The sequence below is a fragment of the Vicugna pacos genome, chromosome 4, assembly GCF_048564905.1.
Source record: "Vicugna pacos chromosome 4, VicPac4, whole genome shotgun sequence".
Taxonomy (NCBI): Eukaryota; Metazoa; Chordata; class Mammalia; order Artiodactyla; family Camelidae; genus Vicugna; species Vicugna pacos.
In genome coordinates this window covers 62,816,477-62,834,564 of record NC_132990.1, presented here as the reverse complement: position 1 = coordinate 62,834,564, position 18,088 = coordinate 62,816,477, and the positions used below count along the sequence as shown (strand labels likewise).

At 43.3% G+C, this 18,088-nt stretch overlaps 1 long non-coding RNA gene across 1 annotated transcript in view; it reads right to left on the bottom strand.

The window, feature by feature from the left end:
• LOC116280259 (uncharacterized) overlaps nt 1–12,326 on the bottom strand; it is a 144,731-nt gene extending 132,405 nt beyond the window's left edge. The window contains exon 1 of the long non-coding RNA XR_004189554.2: nt 12,284–12,326. This is a non-coding gene — a long non-coding RNA (uncharacterized lncRNA). The remainder of the gene's footprint in view (nt 1–12,283) is intronic.
• Between the last annotated feature and the right edge of the window lie 5,762 nt (nt 12,327–18,088).

The following is an 18,088-nucleotide window of genomic DNA, read 5'->3' as shown; positions in this document are numbered from 1 at the left end:
CAACAGAACCTGGCTCCTAGGCTTCCTGGGGGCACTGAGGGTCGACACGTGGAAAGCAGCGCACGACACTGAGCAGGTCCTCAGCAGGCATGAGCCATCACTGCTGGGAGCAGTGGCAGCAGTGTGGGAAGAGCGGTCACACAGCAGTGGTGACAGCAGCCGGAATGATGGAGTTACTCTGCAGTAATGGTGGTAGCAGTGTCATGCCAGTGAAGTGCTAGAAATAGTGTTACACTAGTACTAGTAGAAGCAACAGCATCAAAGCACGGTGGTGGTAGTAGCCGTATTTGCCAGGCACCAGACGCGAGGCCCTGGTACTCAGGGAGCTCCTACTCCCCAGAGTCCCCAAATGTCCAAGGGCAAAGGGGGCTTTGGAGACAAGACCCGCACTGTACAGGTGAGAACACTCAAGTTGAGGAAAGTGAAGTGACCCATGTGAGATCACCTGGAGTTAATGGCAGAGTCTGGGCTCAAATTCTAGTCCCCTCACTCTTTCCACAGAACCACGGGGCCATTTGTCATTCATTTACAAATCTCGTCTTGCCACCTACCCATTCACACTCATCCACACCCACTGTCCTCCAACCCATGGGAAAACTAAAGCCCCTTAAACAAGCCACGCTCTCTGCTACCTTTATGTTTTGACATAAGCTGCTCCCTCTACCTTAGAGGCACTTTACCTCTTTGTCCATCCCAATGACTCCTTTTTATCCTCCAACACTCCTCTTTTCTTTAAAATGTTTCCTCAGTCCTCCCTCCATCCTGGTTTCCAGGTTGCATTCGAGCAGCCTTTTTTTTTTCTTCTATAATTCCTTACAACAAGGTTTATCCTAGCCCCCTTAATCATACAGAATTGGAATCTGTCTTTTAGGTATAGACATTATTTTAAGTACTTTACAAATACTGATTCATTTAATCCTTATAAGAACTCCATCTTAACTGTTTTCCAGGCCATCTGTTTGTTCCACAAATAACTGTGGAGCACCCACTAAGGCCACACATTAGGCCCATATCTGTAAACAAGGTATCATTGCCCCTGTCCTCAAGATGCTTACAGTTTAGTGGGAGAGGCCGGCAAGGAAGCAGCTGGTTACAACATGATACACCAAGTTTTATAATCAGAGGGGGCCCTGAGAGCCCATGAAAGGGGTACAAACCCAACTTGAGAGGGGGAGTTGGAAAAGGCCTCCTGGGGGATATGACGTCTGGGTTTGGACTTGAAGAATGAGATACTTAGCTGGAGAAAAGCTGTAAAAATGTTCTAGGGTGGAGAGAAATGCATGGTCAAAAGACAGAAGGAGAACGCAGGTAGGAGAAGCTGGAGGAGTGGAGCGGGGAGGGGAGCAGCAGAACCAGGCGAGATGAGCTGCAGAGATGGACTGGAGAGGTGGGGCGTCCGCAGCGCAGGGCTGGGCTGGCCACATCCCCTGGGTGGCCAGGGTCAGGGCCCAGGAGCTCCTGAGGAAGGGGTGCTCTCTCCTTTACCCCTACGCTCCTCACACCCAGCACAACGTCTAACACAGAGTAAATACTTAATAAGTATTTGTCAAATGATTGCTTGAATGAACAAACAATGAATAAAGAACAGAACACTCTTAGGAGTTTGGAGAAACTCCTCTTGTTTCTTTCTTTTTCTTTTTCTTTTTTTTTTTTTTTTTTTTTGGATTTCTGTTATTTCAGAGGGATAATTTCATCCCCAAAGGCTGTACTCTGAGTACAGCCTATTTGGGTCTCACTGTGTCCATAACACAATTTACGGTACTTTTTCTAAAGAGTTCCCAAAAGATTTCCAGTTTCACAGAGCCAGACTGGGGACATGTGTTTGGCATTCCACAGACGGGAGGAGGAAAAAAAGGAGGATTCCAGAGAAGCATCAAGCTGAGCCTAAATGATAAGAGAAATGACTGGAGAAGGAACAACATTAAAAGAAACTTTTTGAAAATGCTCACAAGTATATAAATCTTTCTGTAGCCATGCTGTCCTGATTAGAAACCCAAAATAGAAAAAAATTATTTTCTTCTGTACTAATATTTCATCGTAACTGGCAGCTCAAAACCCCTGGAAGCCTGGAGTTTGTGGATCTTTGAGTTGGGAGCTGGAAGGACTGATCTCAGAGCATTACCTTATAGCCAATTCTCAGAAAAAACCACAGCCTTGAGTGTGGGCTTCCGGAACCCTACGGAGACCTCTTATTCCAGCAGAGGGTTTCAAGGAGACAAGGCTCCCTTAGGGGGTTGGCTAACAAAAGAAAGAAACAGTTAAAGGATAAGGTCATACCAGGCATGGTGCCAAACCCCAAGTAGCCCTGGGGGTCACTGGCTAAGGACCAGGCCGTCAGGGGGCTGCCAATCAGTCATTTATGCAGCACCCTCTGGGCCTATGACTGCACTTCAGACAGCTGAGACCACAGTGCCTGCCCAACACTCAGTGGCATGCTGGGTAGAGAGAGGAGAGACTCTATAGATACGAAGATGTAGATTCAAATGCTGGTCCTACTAGTACACATTGCTTGCCCAAGCTAAATCTTCCAATTCTTGTCTGGAAATTAAAAAAAGAAAGATAGACAGAAAGGGTGGAAGGAAGGGAGGGAGGGAGGGAGGGAGATGAAAGAAGTGAAAGAAAGGAAAGAAAGGAAGAAAAAGGAAGGAAGGAAGGAAGGAGAAAAGAGATAAAGAAAAAAATGCTGTTGTAAAAACTAAATGAAATCATGTATTTAAAGCACAATTCCTTGTACATAACATGACTTTGTTAAATATTTGTGCCCTTCCACTCACTGTCAACATAAGGGTCTTTCAGAATCCCCTTGTTACTCAATTCAGAGGTCCCAAAATTTGTGCAAGGGCATATAAATTAGCCCTACTGCTGTCCCCAAGTGAATAAGAATTTACTGAACACTGAACACTTAGGGTACTGCCGACACTGGGGAGGGCATGGAGGAAGATCTGCTCCTGTTGAACACCTGGAAATGTCTTTGATGGCTGTACCCCTTGCTCCTTGCAAAACCTTTGATATTTTCAGTTAAAACTTCAACAAAATCAGAATCCTAGTGATCTAGAAGGTAGGTTTGGGGTCATTCATGCTTAAATGAAAATCTCAGTTCTACCAATTACTAGTGTGTGGTTCTGGAAGTGTTATTTAATCTCTAAAACCCAATATCCTTTTTCACAAGTGAAGATAATATCTATACCTCATAAGGTTTAAATATTAAATGGCATCACATTTATGAAACTGTCCAACACAGGAAGTGCTCATCAACGTCGTTCATTCATTCACTCATTCATGCGACAAATACACATCAGGCACCTCCGTGTGTCCGGAGGTACCCTAGGAACTGATGATGCAGTTCTGAGCTAAACAATGCCTCTGCCCTCGTGAAGCCTTTACTCTAGCAGAAGAGGCAGGCAAAAAATGGAAAAACAGGTTTCTCCCAGCCATAAAGAGTGCCATAAAAAAAAAAAAAGCAGAGTAATAGGATGAACAGTGGTAAGACTGATGGTGTTAGAAATAAACACAAGATTTTTTCCCCTTTGCTCACACAGTTCTTCTCTTTTTTAATCCCAAACTCTCCCACCCTCTGATCATGGGCCTCCGGGAAGCATGAATAAGAGGTTATAGTCTACTGAACTGAGTCATCTGACATCTTTTAAATAAAGTGGTAGGCACCAATAGAAGAGCACATGGTCAACAGGATGGACAGTTTGGGTGTCTCTTTGGAGACCTTTGGAGACTCACAGCTATGCTGTCTCCGGGCTTGTCATAGTTGACACTACAGAGGCAACTCTTGGGGAATGAGACTTCCCCTAAAAGGAGGCAGTCCTCAATAATGCGATCTTTGTTGCCGCAGAAGATCAGTGACCTTGTTCTGAGCTGGATCCAAGTTGAGGGGAAAGAAGGGAACGGCCAGCTGTGAAAAGATCAATTTGTTTCCAATCCACTTTTTCTTACCGTCAGAGAGGCTGGCTCCCACATTGGCTGGGTCTGTCAGGGACAGATGCCAAGTAGGGCACAGACTGAAGAAACAGCCCCTGTTCCCACTGAAGCAGAAGTATTCAGCCTTCAGAGCACAGTCTGTGGCATTAGCCACCATCCAGCTGTATGGGTTTGGGGAGACACAGGTTGGAGTAGCCAAGATGGATACCTCATTTCTAATTCAAACATTAATTATTCAAATCCTCCTCTTCACATTTGAAAATACCCAGTGTTAGCTGGATGTGGGAGAGCCAGTACCCTCATATACCATGGTTAAGAGTGTAAATTGGCATAACCTCTTCAGAGACCCATTTGGAAGTATTTATGGAAACTGAAAGTTTTATTTTAGCAGTTCATCTAGGAATTTATCCTTCAGATAAATTCTCAGAAGTACACCAAGATGAATGCAGGAGGATGTCTATTGCAGTGCTGTTTGAACTAGCAAAATTCTGGAATCAACTGAATATTATGTTGCAGCTAAAACAAATGAAGTATATGTAGATTTATGGGGAAAGAGGTCCAAAAGAAAAAGGCATAAAGCAATATGTAATTTTCTATGTATGGTAAAATCCACTTGTTATAAAGTTAACCCCTCCATCAAGGTATCCATCCTGTGTACTTCTGTTATACTTCTGCTTAGTCCCACTCCAGTCCCAAAATGTGATAATGTCACATGGCAAAGGGACTTGTGTTGGCCTAGGATGCTCGGAATAAATGGATACCATAGACAGGAGAATAAGAGGCCTTGCAAGCCTCTATTAACTCCACTCTGTGGTCTGTAGATCTGTTTTCCTCGGCCAGGGTGAAGTAGACTCAATAGCTAGATAGACAGTAGTTTGCTTAGATGGTTTATGATTTTTTCTGAGCTCCATTTGAATGGGCAACTAAAACCATCATCTTAGTTTGCTGTTGTCTTTTGTTTGTTTGTTTGTTTCTCAGTCTCTTCATAATGGATGACCCATTTCTTCTTTCAAAAAATAGCAAGAGACCAAACGTGCAGGAAACTAAAAGCTTCCTGAATGAAGAAAAAAAAAAAAGTTCATATTTGCACAATCAGAATCTGTTCCTTTTTAGCTCTAAAACATCCAAAATTTTTTCCAGTTGCAAATGCTACCAAGTTCATAGTGAGACAGGAGGGCCAGGGCCGGAACAACCATTAAAAGAATAATACAGCAATTGAAGATCGGATATAAACTGGTTAGATCAACTTGGCCCAAGATGGTGGAAGATCTGATTTCCAGTAGACCTTGAGCCTCATTATACACTCATCGTAATATATTAGAATGCTACATGACACTATCCAGGCTGACTCTAAAAGGCCAAAAAATGAGTGAGGGTCTTCCTGAAAATCCCTGCCCCTTCCCTAAAATAGCTGGCATAATCCTTCCACTTATTAGCATATGAAATTAGCCCAGCCCATAAAAATCAACCACCGCATAACCTGGGGCTGCCTCTCTTGCCTTCTGAGACAGCCTGCATTCTGTCTGTGGAATGTGCATCTCCCTAAATAAACCTGCTTTCACTTACTATGGCTCGCTCTGAATTCTTGCCTGCTCGAGACAAGAACCTATTCTCTGGCAACAATAGTGAGTGCCAAATATTGAAGAAAAAATAAGTAATTTTTCCATTCTGTCACTAATTAGCTATGGGATTTCGCTCAAGCTTCCCGCTCTCACCGGGCTTCCGCCTGCTCTTCCATACAATATGGACTGCGTGTACTTGGACAGCTCAAAGACGGAAAATACAGAGCACCAGCGCCACTTCTCTCCCCGTTTTCCCCAACAGGCGTGACTAATCGGTCATACCATTCTTTCCGACAAATCCTCTGAATCCTTCTTGATATAGATGGGTTACATAAGCAGTCACCAACAATTAACCCAAGTTAATATAAAAGATAATGCTTAATTGCCTGCTCCAGACTAGACGATGAAGTTTATTTCATATTTGACTTTCTGTTCCCATAATTCAAGGATTAATCTGAAACCTAGCTCATTCATGAAGTCAACCTAGATTGCTAAAACACAAGTTAGTTTTTCCCACTTCTGAATTATGGCATCTGGCTCATATAAGTCAATATGAACTTGACTTCTGGCTGCTTTGCATTGCTGTCTCATTGGTGACACCTGTACAACCATGCTGCCTCTCTGGGGAGACTGAATATAATTATAGAAAAGATACTTCATATAGCAATTTCAAACTGCTGTGCACTGTACCCACTAGAGGTACCCAAGGATTCTCCAAGGGCTCCAGTTGGAAGACAGCTTTACGGAAATTTTCAGATTCTCAACTTCCATTTGCACTTTTTCTCAAGAATCTGAGGATAAGGATTCTCCTTTTAACAAATGCCTTTCTCCCTCTTTACAAAAGGAGGCCACAAGTCTCCTTCATCCTGAGTTTCTTTAGGGTATAAAAATCTCTGGGGGACCAAACAAAGGTATAATTCAAAATTCTATTGTAAGGTAACTGTTGAGCAAGTGAATGACTAATGATAGAGTAATAAATCATTTTGCAAATCAGATGATTTCCAGTGTTTTGGTTACAACAAAACTGAAGGGGAATGTAATTGAAACATCAGTTAAGAAATCATTAAAAATACTTCTTTGGTGATTATCCCAATGTAATTTTCACATACAACCTGGTAGGTGGTTATAACTCTTCTCTAACAAAAAGCCTTTCTCATCTATTTATTCCTGTGAATAGGTTTCTCAGTCATTACAACCAAAAAATGAAAACAAGGAATAGAATTTAAATAACACCATTTCATGCTAGCAATAATAAATAATTTCTCAACATGATCTAATTGAAAGAAATTCATCTCATTCAGAGAAGCATTTCCAATAAAACTTCATGTTTCATGTCATAAATATTTATCAAAATTTCAATAAATGTATAGTGAATTGATTAATTGAGTAGTTTCAACAACTGATATGACAATTCAATCCATAATAAATCATTTTGTGCTAGAACCTTATACTTACAGAACATTGAAGAAATTTTAATATTGATTTATATACACGTTTTGTTTCAGAGGAGTATAATAATGTAATCAAGGAAAGACTTCCAATTATTAAAAAAAAATACTATATTATGATAAACTCCTGTGTAGGAAATGGAATAGAAAAGCACATTTAAGGAGAAAAAAGGAGCTACATAAATTTTCAGCCATTGAGGAAGACCTTATTAATATATTTTTTAATGAGATGATAGTATCAAATTTAGATTTCATTAAATTCATTTCATTAACAAAATTTAGATTGCATTAAATCTATTTAAAACAGTGATATGACAGTTTTATTTTTAAATGACTATATTTTCAACATGCTGAAAGTTATATCATTTGCCACTATTTATATGTACAATAAAAACCTTTGTCAACTTTAAAAGGCACCTAGTTTTCCAAGATTATTTTAGAGGGTACAAAAGCAACTTCGTAAATGCTACTGTATTTTACCACAATGAATCTCTTCAAAAATTATAATAGAGCAGATCAAATGGTAGGTGTTCAAGAGGATCTGATTTGCTGATGAACTCATCTGTGTAAAGAAGGTGAGGATGCCACATTTTTTACATATAAATGTTACCTGTCAAGTTGGGCTAAGATTAGACTTGATTTGAGCCTCTTTGTCAGTCCAGTGTTTCTACTCTTTGTAACTGGGTACCCTAACTTACATTAGAAAACTGAAAGATTTTTAAATCCCGGGTCTTTGTTGAGAGGTTAAAAAATCCCTTTAGCTACGGTATATAATGTTGGTGTCTTGGGATCGATGGCTTATCTGGGGGACACAAGCAAAGCAACAAACATCTGTATTGTTTCTTAGCCTGTCCTTTCCTTCTCAGACTCCAGACGTCCTTCTTCCTGGGCACATTGCTGAGCTGGGGTGAAGGCAAGGTAAGGTGGTGGGAGGGGGAAAAAGCATGCTGTCTATCTACTGCTGCTTCTATTTTTAAGTGGGGTTTATCAGTTGACTTGTATTCAGTAAGCCTTGCCCCAACACCCACTCTGTACCAAGTCCTAGGTTAGGATCTGGGACTTCAAGACCACGCAGACACAGGTTCTGCCCTTGAAAAGCTCACAGTTTACTAAGTGGAAGACTAACTCATGAACAAATTATTAAGATTCTCTGTAGGAAGAATTATATTAGAAGAACCATCAAAATACAGGAATCAGGGAAGGCAAGGTGATTAATTTGGCAAGAGGTGGTAATATCTGAGCAGGGTCTTAATTAAGAAGTGAGACCTAAAGGCAGTCCCAGAAGAAGGCACAACACACACTGTGACGGGGAAGCAAATCCGATCATGACATCTGAAGAATGGGAAGCATATCGTGGCTAAAAGAGAGGGTAGAATCAGCACATAGGAGGCGGGAGCAGGAGACGAAGCACAAGAAGCAAGGTGGGGGCAGGTCACAAAGAGGGTCGAAAGCCCTGCTGAGGCATCTGGAGTTTGAACTTGAACTTTTGAGCAACAGGAAGGAGAATGACCAGATCAGAATTTGTGGATGATAATTCTGGGTGGCCGTGGATTAGAAGACGTGAAAAATGCCTAGCCCAGCACTGGATACAGATTCTCCAAAAATCCCTTGACTCCTTTTCCTTTCTCTAAAAAAGCAGAGCTCCGAATCCATGAAGCACCCTGCATCCGGCATAAAATAAAATAAAAATCCATGCTTTACACCGAGAAGAAGAGGAAATGAGCCAAGAATAAGGTAAGAACGGTTCATTTGTTTTATTGATATTTTATCAGGTTAACTATTCCCTCACATGTGGTTCTACACAGTTGTTTTCTCTACAACACATCTGTCAAGTAGGAACTATGATCCCCACTTTACTAACGTGGTCACTGAGTTACAGATGGGTTAAGTAACTTGCCTGAGGTCACACAGAAATAAGAATCAGACTGTTTACAAACCCAAGTAGTCTGGTGTACACGCACGTAACCTCTGTACTGTCTCTCTGTGACTATCATGATAACTGTTACAGACTGTGAGAAAAGAACACACCAAACCAGGGGAGAGTGAGTGCCTCTAGAGGGGAATTCAGCCTATCCTTGGCTCCATTTCAAGTGGGGGTTCTACGTATATGTGCTCCCAGGCCGGGTCTGGAAATAAATGGAACGTGGGCACTGTGTCTTTGCTGAGGCCAAGCTCACCCTTTTGCCACCATTGCCTCTATTCCTGACCTGTAACTACCAGGTCCACACAGTGGTCATCCTCACTCTTCCTCTAATCCCATTTTAGTGACCAGCATCAGCATCCACTGGGCCTCCAGTCCAGGATGCTGCTTCTCTCTACTTCATTCCCCACCTCTGATCAATCACCAAAGCCTGGCAAGTTTGTCTTTAGTATTACTAAAATCTTCCCAATTCCCCCTATCCCCACAGCTCCCACCCTGGTCCACACAAGCAACACCTCTTGCTTAAATGACTGTAATAGCCCTTCACTGGCCTCCCTGACCCCAATTAGCCTGCCTTACACTGCAGCCAGGACAGTACTTCTAAAGCCTGACTCTACCCTTGTCCCTGCTTTGTTGACACACTGGAATGGCCTCCAGTCACCTACCTACACCAGGAGAGTTCAAAATCCTTCACATGGCTCTCAAGGGCCCTGCATGAGACCCCCCCAACCTAGCCTCTCTCTCCAGCGCTACCCCAGTACTCCCTCTCTCCCCGACCCGCACTCCTTCATCACTCCTAGAATGTAGTGTGCTGTTTCTCATCTCCACGCCTGGTAGGGCAGATCCCTCTGCCTCTCTCTGACGCCCTCTCTTCTCCCCCCTCCTCCATAACTCTAAATCATATTCAAGATTCTGTTCAGGTGTAACCCTCTCTAGCAAGCTTTCCCCCAACTCTCATCTACCCAGACCCTCTACTTGCTCTCTCGTGGCCCTTGTCACATTGGATTACAACTGTTACTTTACTTATTTGTCTCCTCCTCTGGGCTACATGCCTCTTAAGGGCAAGCCCCTTCATTTCCTCACTGCCTAGAACAATGCTAAATGCACTGCAAGTGATCAGTAACCACGCATTAAATAAATGGATAAATACCCTCCTTGTCATCTTCATCTCATAGTGGAAGCTGTATGTTCTCACCATAGATGCTGTGTGTTTGCACTATTAAATGTTCATTAATTCATTAGGGTCCCCCCCCAGCCTCCCTCTCCCAGGGATGGTAAAGGTGGCTTCATCCCCTCTGTGGGACCACATGCCCTTAGAAGGGAAACGAACTCATCCAATTGATTGGAAACAGGAGCTAACAAACGCCCACTGCAGTTATAAAGGTATGAACAGGCCCTATAACTGAGGATGAGAACATGATGGATTTTTCACATCCGTTTTTCCAAAAAGAGAAAGGAATCTACTCCAAGCTCTGGAAAAGAAGAGCTCTTGTAACATTTCATTTTTAGGGGGGTGATATTTTCAATAGAGTGGACCCCAGACTACTGAGTAGAAATCACTTCCTCACTCTTGCTTCTTTCTTCCAAATGCACACACACACAGACACACATACAGTTAGAAACATGTTTGAGGATTTTCTGAAATCAGGGATTGACTCAAGGAAGCGTTGTGTTTCATGAGTTGTTTCATCAAGGGAAAGACATGCTGGTCTTGCTAAAGGTCAAGAAAGAAGATGCAAGGGCGCAGAACACAGCGCAGGGTGGTTCAGATGTCCAAGCCCTTCCCCTAGCATGACACATAGCTGTTTGCGACAAGTTTCGCAAATCTGATTCTAAAATATATCACGATGTCAATGAACACCCTTTCTATCAGGATGAAGCACAGAACAACACATGTCCTATGCTAACTTCCCTGGCAAAAGCCCAAGATATTTAATGCTCCGACTCCTTGATTACACCACTTTGGGTTTTCCTAGTACTTTTTTTTCTAAATATAAAACAAGCCTTGATGGACATTACGATACTTGGGCAGGGAAAAGAAGAATCCCAAGGATTTCAATAAAACATATTTTGTTCCTATCGTTTTCAGGACCTGTTGTGGCAGCCAGGCTGGTGAAACATGCAGAGCCAGATAAAGATATACCTTTTTAAGCTTTCCAGGAGCTTAACATCCAGGAACTTCCATTACTTACTTTTCATGTGGATCTAGTAACATCTACCCACAGTCAATTTGAGAAGATTCCGTGAAACCGAATGTGTAAAACAATTATTCCAGTGCCTGACACATGCGGGCACATAATAAATGTTACCTTATTTTATAATCTCATGAGGAGGCACATATGGAGGCAATTACTTAGGATCCAGGCAAAGTGGGTAATCAAGGAATAGAGATACAAGTGAAATAGAGAGGGATAGTCTGGGCTGAATACTGAGGAATATTTACAGAGCAGGTGGCATCTGGGTTGAGCATTAGAAGATGACATGGCATTTTAGATGAGATGAGAAAGCCACTTCCCCAGAAGTCTGTGTGTGACTGAAGCACATCACTTGAGACTGGAAACACTTCCTGGCTCAGCTACGTACTATTGTGTCATTTGTTAACATTATCAAATCTTTTCCATGTGGCTCTGCTTCCTAGCCAAAAATAGATTACAAAGAGAAACTGAGATTCTAGTTCCCAGCGCATCCTCATAAATCTGTCTCTTTCATGAATTCTGGTGGCTAGAGGGCATTAAGTATCTATACAGGGACTCAAGTGACTCAGTCTTCTCCGAAAAATGAAAAGAGTCACCAGTTCTCCGGGAAAGGAGGGAGGAAGGACATCATTTTATCGGAGAGCCTGTGGGAAACCAGAGCGTGTTACACATGTGGGTAGAGAATCAGTGCCCTCTCTGGCTCCCATTATTGCTGTGAGAGACTAGAAAGTGTAGCAGAGATTACACGTGGACTGCAGCTAGGATGGCACATGCCTGGAGGAGGCCCCTAGCCCACCGGCATGCACACAGGGCTGGGGCGCTGGTGGTGCTCAGGTCACTGTGCAGAAGCAGCACATTCTCATCAGGGCCAGCCATGGGCACTTCCATCACATACCATGAAACTCCCTGCTCTAAAGTGGGCATTGGCATTTCTGGAAGGTCGGAAAGTCTGAATAAATGCATACTCCATAGGTGAGCACACGGTACTCATCGTGATCTAGTCCAGCACTACCTTCCTCGTGGATCCCATGTCCACCACCCCTGAACTGCTCACCACTCCTGAATGCTCTTCCACACCTCTGTGCCTTTGTACATGCTGTGTCTTCTACCAGAACATCCTGCCCCAACTTCATTGCATTAGGGATGTTTCAAAACTCAGTGTGGAGACAGATCAGCTAATCCTCCCACCAGCCTGGGATAGATGACCCTCACCCTGCATGGACCTACCTCAGTCATAGGATTCATGCCTTTGGGTTGTAGCAGTCCCGTTTCTCCTCTTTTTCACACTCGACTGTAAGCTCTTCAAGAGCAGAGACTGGATGCTTAGATCCCTGCTGCCTAGCATTGTACACAGTATGTTCAAACGAGTGTCTGTGGAATGAATAAATCAATGAATTCATTACAATATGAGCAGATTCACATGGAACAGAGATGAGGGCCCCACTGATCTTTCTTTCCAAAGAGTTCCATTTTCATCCTGCAAATCTGTTGACCTAGTCCAGTGTTGGGGAGGAAGAAATTCTACTGGACCCTTCTAGGTTCTTCTGGCTGCTCTAGGAATTAACAGACAGATTAACAGGAGAAAATCAAACAAGAGTTTAACATGTGTACATGGGAGAGACCCAGGAAAACTGAGCAGCTCGCCAAAATGGCTAAAACCCTCAACTTAAATACAATATTCAGCTAAAGACAAAAGATGATGCTGGGGATAGTAGGTTGTTAAAAGGGAGGAAGGCAATCCACATAGAGACAGAGAAGCAAATGCTTGGTAAATGAATGCTTGCTGGGCCCTGCAGAGACAATGGGGCACTGAGTGGACTCTGCTTTCTAGGCTTCCAGCACATTTACCCCAACTTTGCAGATATCTCTGGTGATGGCTCTATGTTGGAAACAGGCCTTCCATCTAAATTCTTCTAGGTAGCTAGGGAGAAGGTCAGAGATTCTCCCTGAGTCTTCTGGACTTTGACTGTTTTCGGCTTGAAATAATCCACATGCCAAGGAGACAATTTGGGTGGCAAATTTTGCTCCCTTACACAGCCCCCAGGGGTTGCTCACCCCTTGTCCCCAGCCCATCATCATCACTAGGAGGGAGGTCTATATGTAGAAAAAGTTAAGTCATCAATTGAAAGGTGAGATCTGAGGGGCACAGTCAAATCTCTTACCTAAATTTGGGATTCCCCCAAATCCCTGACCATCTCTTCCAAATTCAAGAGATCTTTCAAGCTTTCAGAGATCCTCACAGCGGAAGGGGCTATCTAACTACTCATAAAATTAACTTCCTCACCTTCCTAAGACAACTAGATAAACCACGTTTCCCAGCATTCCTTGCACTTAAGTGTGGCCATGTGATTGGGTCCTAGCAATGGGATGCCACTACTATGACATTCTGGTCCTTAGCCCACCCGTGCAGTCTCCTTGCTCTTTCTGCTTCTGCTGGCTTACTGCAAGTAAGCACGTTCTCTATGGAAGCCAAGCTGGTAGACACATAAGATTGAAAGATTCTGGTATCACTGTTTCAAAGAAAGCCAACCCCCTCGCAGGGCTTTATATGAGCAAGATGTAAACTTCCATCTTGTTAAGCCACTGAAAAATTTTTTTTTCTGTGACAGCAAGTGTTGTGACTCCAATAAATACACTCTCTATCTGAATACATGTCACCCTTGAGCCCATGACACTATGAATCAGATAACCATAAAAGCAAGTATTCTGAGAGGATAGGTCAAATGATGGCAGGTAACACCCAGAGCTAGAGACAGAAGGCAGCAGCAATGTGGCCAGGTGCAAATGCAGGCCCAGGTGAGAGACAGGAGGCACTAGCGGCGCACATCACCTGTTTGCTGCAGAGCAACGCCAAGAGGCATCCCAGACTCTTCCGTCGTCACTCTGCAGCAGCTGGGAGGTCCTGTATTAGCCATGCTTTCTGCCAAAGGTCAGCTCTCTCCTCACTAGCAAGAGGCATCTAGCTAAGTGGTTAAGACCCAGGCCTCCAAGGAAGTGAGGCACGGGTTGGAATCTGGTCTTTGCCACGTAATAGTTCTTGCCCTTTGGGTAAGCCAGCTTGGCTCGCCCTCTGCTGTATGAGCTCTCAAGCGGAGGTGCTAATCCACACATCACTGTCTAAAATGACACACAAAACAGTTCGTTATAGACATAATAATTAGTACCCATCCTTATTCTTTCATATGAAATACAAACACCTTCAAGATTTCTATCATTTATATATTTCTTTTTAAAAAGTTACTGGATACTCACCACCTGTCATGCTAAACACAAGAAACACACAGACAGAAATATCAAGTCCCTCAAAAGAAGATACCGGGATCCGTTTGGCTTTTTTCTATTTCTCAGCTTTCTTCCTTTTAATAGACAGAACTGCAAGCCAGCTCCTCTCCTCCACTGTCTTGGGATGAATTTGGGTCTTAGAAGGTGAAAGGCCAGCGCAGAGAGCTCCAGGCAACGGTGGGTCTCTCCCAGCCAGAGCGGCTGCTGATGTAATCGGATCTGGCCACAGAGACTGTGACTAAGCGAAACCCCATCTGCTGCGAGGTTCCCCTCGGGTCCCAGGAGGGACCACGGCAGGATATGAGGCGGCTGCAATGCTGAGGTGAGGGGTCTGCACGGAAATGGCGAGATCCCCCACGTGCGCTGTGTCTCACCACAGGCCTGTGTGGGTTCCCCTCCGCATGACATCATCCTGGAGCTCGCCGACAAGGAACAGGGGTGGATGAGCGCGTATGGGGGGTGTGTGTGTGTGTGTGAGCGTGTATGTGGTGTGTGTGTGTGTATGAGCGTGTATGGGGTGTGTGCGTGTGTGTGTGCATGCGCTGGAGGGCATAAACTGGCAGCCTCAGCACTACTGACATACCTGTGCCACGTAATTCTTCGTCATGAGGACTGCCCTGCACACTGTGGGATATTCAACAGCATCCCTGGCCTCTGCTCACTAGTTTCTGGAAGTGCTCCCCGCCTCAAGCTGTGACAGACAAAAATGTCTCCAGTCATTTCCAAATGCCCCCTGGTTGGGGTAGGGGGAGAGATCATCCCCTATTGAAAACCACTGGCATAAACTGAAGAATGAAACAAATCAGACCCCTGCTTACTAAAGGCAGGGGGAAGAATTCAGGGGAGAAACAAAATACGGTGAGTCTCCAACTCCTTATCTAGTTTTAGAAGTGAAGTAAAAAGCTGGGAGTTAGCTTTGTTTGATGGTTCAGATGATATTTGCTCAATAAAGAGGAAAATCTAGAAGTAATAATAATTACCTACTGTCTGGCAGGTCTATGTCCTAGCAGGGTACTAACCACATATCTCACTGACTCCTAATGACCTGAGTGTATGTTTTTATCTCCATTTTACAGATGAAGACACCGAGGCTCTAGGAGGTGAACAGTCTTGCCCAGGAGCATCCGGTTTATGAGTAACTGAGCTGGGATTTGGACCCAGGTCTCCGTGATTTAAAGTCCAAACTCAGAGCCACTGTATTATCTTAGCCCATTATTGTGGAGTCTGTATGCAACATCATACAAATCCCAAAGTCTGAGTTCTAAACAAATGAGTATTTAATGAGAACTTTTACATTCAGCATCAGCCTAGACAGAAGGTGGGTGGATTTGAGTGGAAGAATCAGACTTTCCATGCTCTTACTTAAACAAAACTTGCCCACAATTATAAATCAGCATGAGGCAGTATGCACATAATTAACCCCTTAATTGGTGGCACATGTTAAAGGCATAGATGTAGTATGTTGCAGAGAAAGAATATGTTTTTTTTTACATTTTTTATTGATTCATAATCATTTTACAGTGTTGTGTCAAATTCCAGTGTTCAGCACAATTTTTCAGTCATTCATGGACATATACACACTCATTGTCACATTTTTTTCTCTGTGATTTATCATAACATTTTGTGTATATTTCCCTGTGCTATACAGTGTAATCTTGTTTATCTATTTTTTTAATGACCATGTTTCTAATTATCTGTCCCTGAATGGGGTGGCCCATATACCATGAGGCTCCTTAGGGAGGACATGGAGTAGAAAGCACTGTACTTGGCATTGGACGGTTCTGGGTTCTAATCCCTGCTCCGACACTTACCAGCTGTGTGGCTTTGGGCAAAGCACTTTACAGTTGGGAGCCTCAGCTAACTCTTCAGCAAGATGGAGACTAAAATACTCACTTCTCAGGACTCAGCTGAGACCAGCGTAGTAGGAACCAGTGCATAGTGTCTCACAGCCACTTGGCTTTTCTTTCATCACACTCATCACTGTTTGTAATTAAATGCTTATTTGTGTATTTACACGTTTAATGGATATCTCACCCTTGATTTTGAAAGTTCTGTAACAGTGGGGACTGCATCTCTTTTATTCACTGTCTTTCTAGCCCCTGACATAGTACATGGCACACAGCAGATACTCATTTAAAAAACACTCAGTGAATAGAAGTTAATGCACTATTTCTCTCTGTATTTTCTTCTAAGATAATGAGTATCCTGACACCGGAAGTATTAAAGGAATGGAAAGATTAGACTCTTTATTCCTCTGTGTCCTCATCACCACCTCCTGTGGTGACTTTCACTGCAGCACGTATCACAGTGGGTTGCACTTACGTGTTTCTGCGCCTGTCCTCCCCATGGGTCTATAAACTTTCAGAGCTGGATGGATCACCTTTTAATCCCTGGGACACGATCCCGAGGTGGGATCCATGTCCACGTCTAATAAATAAAACTTGTAAAACGAAGACACTGGTGCCGTAGAGGGCATCTGCCAAGCAAATCAGAACTCAAACAAAATTACTCCTCTGATACCTTCCAAGCTACTAGTTCTAGACCTTAGCAACTCTAACTGCTGCCAACTCTGCTCGCACAACGGCCAACCATCAGGAATGAAAGACTGGAGTTGTTATTTTTATTGCTTCAGACAAACATAGACAATCGATAACTCTGTATTCAATTAAACTGGCCGCTTTTACACAGAAAAACGGTGAACCAGATTTTCCACACCCAACTTTGCACTTCAAAGATGATTAAATTCAACCACTCACGAAACAAATAACTATAGAGCATTTGCTAGGTGCCAGCCACTGTTCAAGGTGCTGGTTAAATCCTGTTGGGTTATTCAAGACTGAGGGAATGATTTTGACATTGGCATTCTGCTCTGTTCCCCAAAGGAAACCAGATGTTCCTATTGGATTGTTTGGGTTAGACAGCAAAAAGGGCTCAGAAATCTTGCAGACAAACTCTTTAGCCTCTGATCTCAGCACCTTTGGGGAAGGGACCATCTGATGCCCAAAGGAAATGGTGAATTAAGTCTCAGGTACTTCCTAGCCAAAGGGATGCTCAGGATCAGGAAGGCTGGCATACCTGCAGGTATCATCTCGCCCACCGTCATGCAACTTCCCTGAAACAGGAGAAGCTAGTACTTCATTTGTTATTATTCTCCATGGGAAGAAAGAAAAAACACCTAGCTTTTTCTGTAGCTGGCCATAAGCTGGTAGCTTTATGTATGTAATCCAGTAGTAGGTACAATACTCTACAATAATAAAGCATCTCATTTCTTTATTTTGCTTCATTTCTCTCAACCATGCCATTCTGCCCTGTCCTCACCCAAGTAACTGGTAACTGGTAAAATATAAACAAACAAACAAACAAACACACAGCAAATAACCGGTAAACTTAAATCTCAACTGTGTTGAGAGTTGTTTCTCTTATTCGGGAACCCAGGGCTCTTATGTGGCCCAGAACACCTGGAAACCAGTTACACGCCTCGTTCCTCTCTGGCCTGGGCAGGAATCCGCACGGTACAGGCCTGCACCCCTAGAAGTGAGTGGCTCTGCTCTTTCCATACCCCACCATGGTGCTGGGACCTTAGAAAGACCTAAGTTCATTCACTGAACTGATATCTAAGTGCCATTCTGTAGGTCAAATGTCATCAAATGTCAGCAATTTTATATAAATCACCTATTAGATTAAGTGTGCAAGCAAGATTAGAACTTGCTAAAGAACGAGGGCACTTTGACTTCTTTGGAAAATCACCAT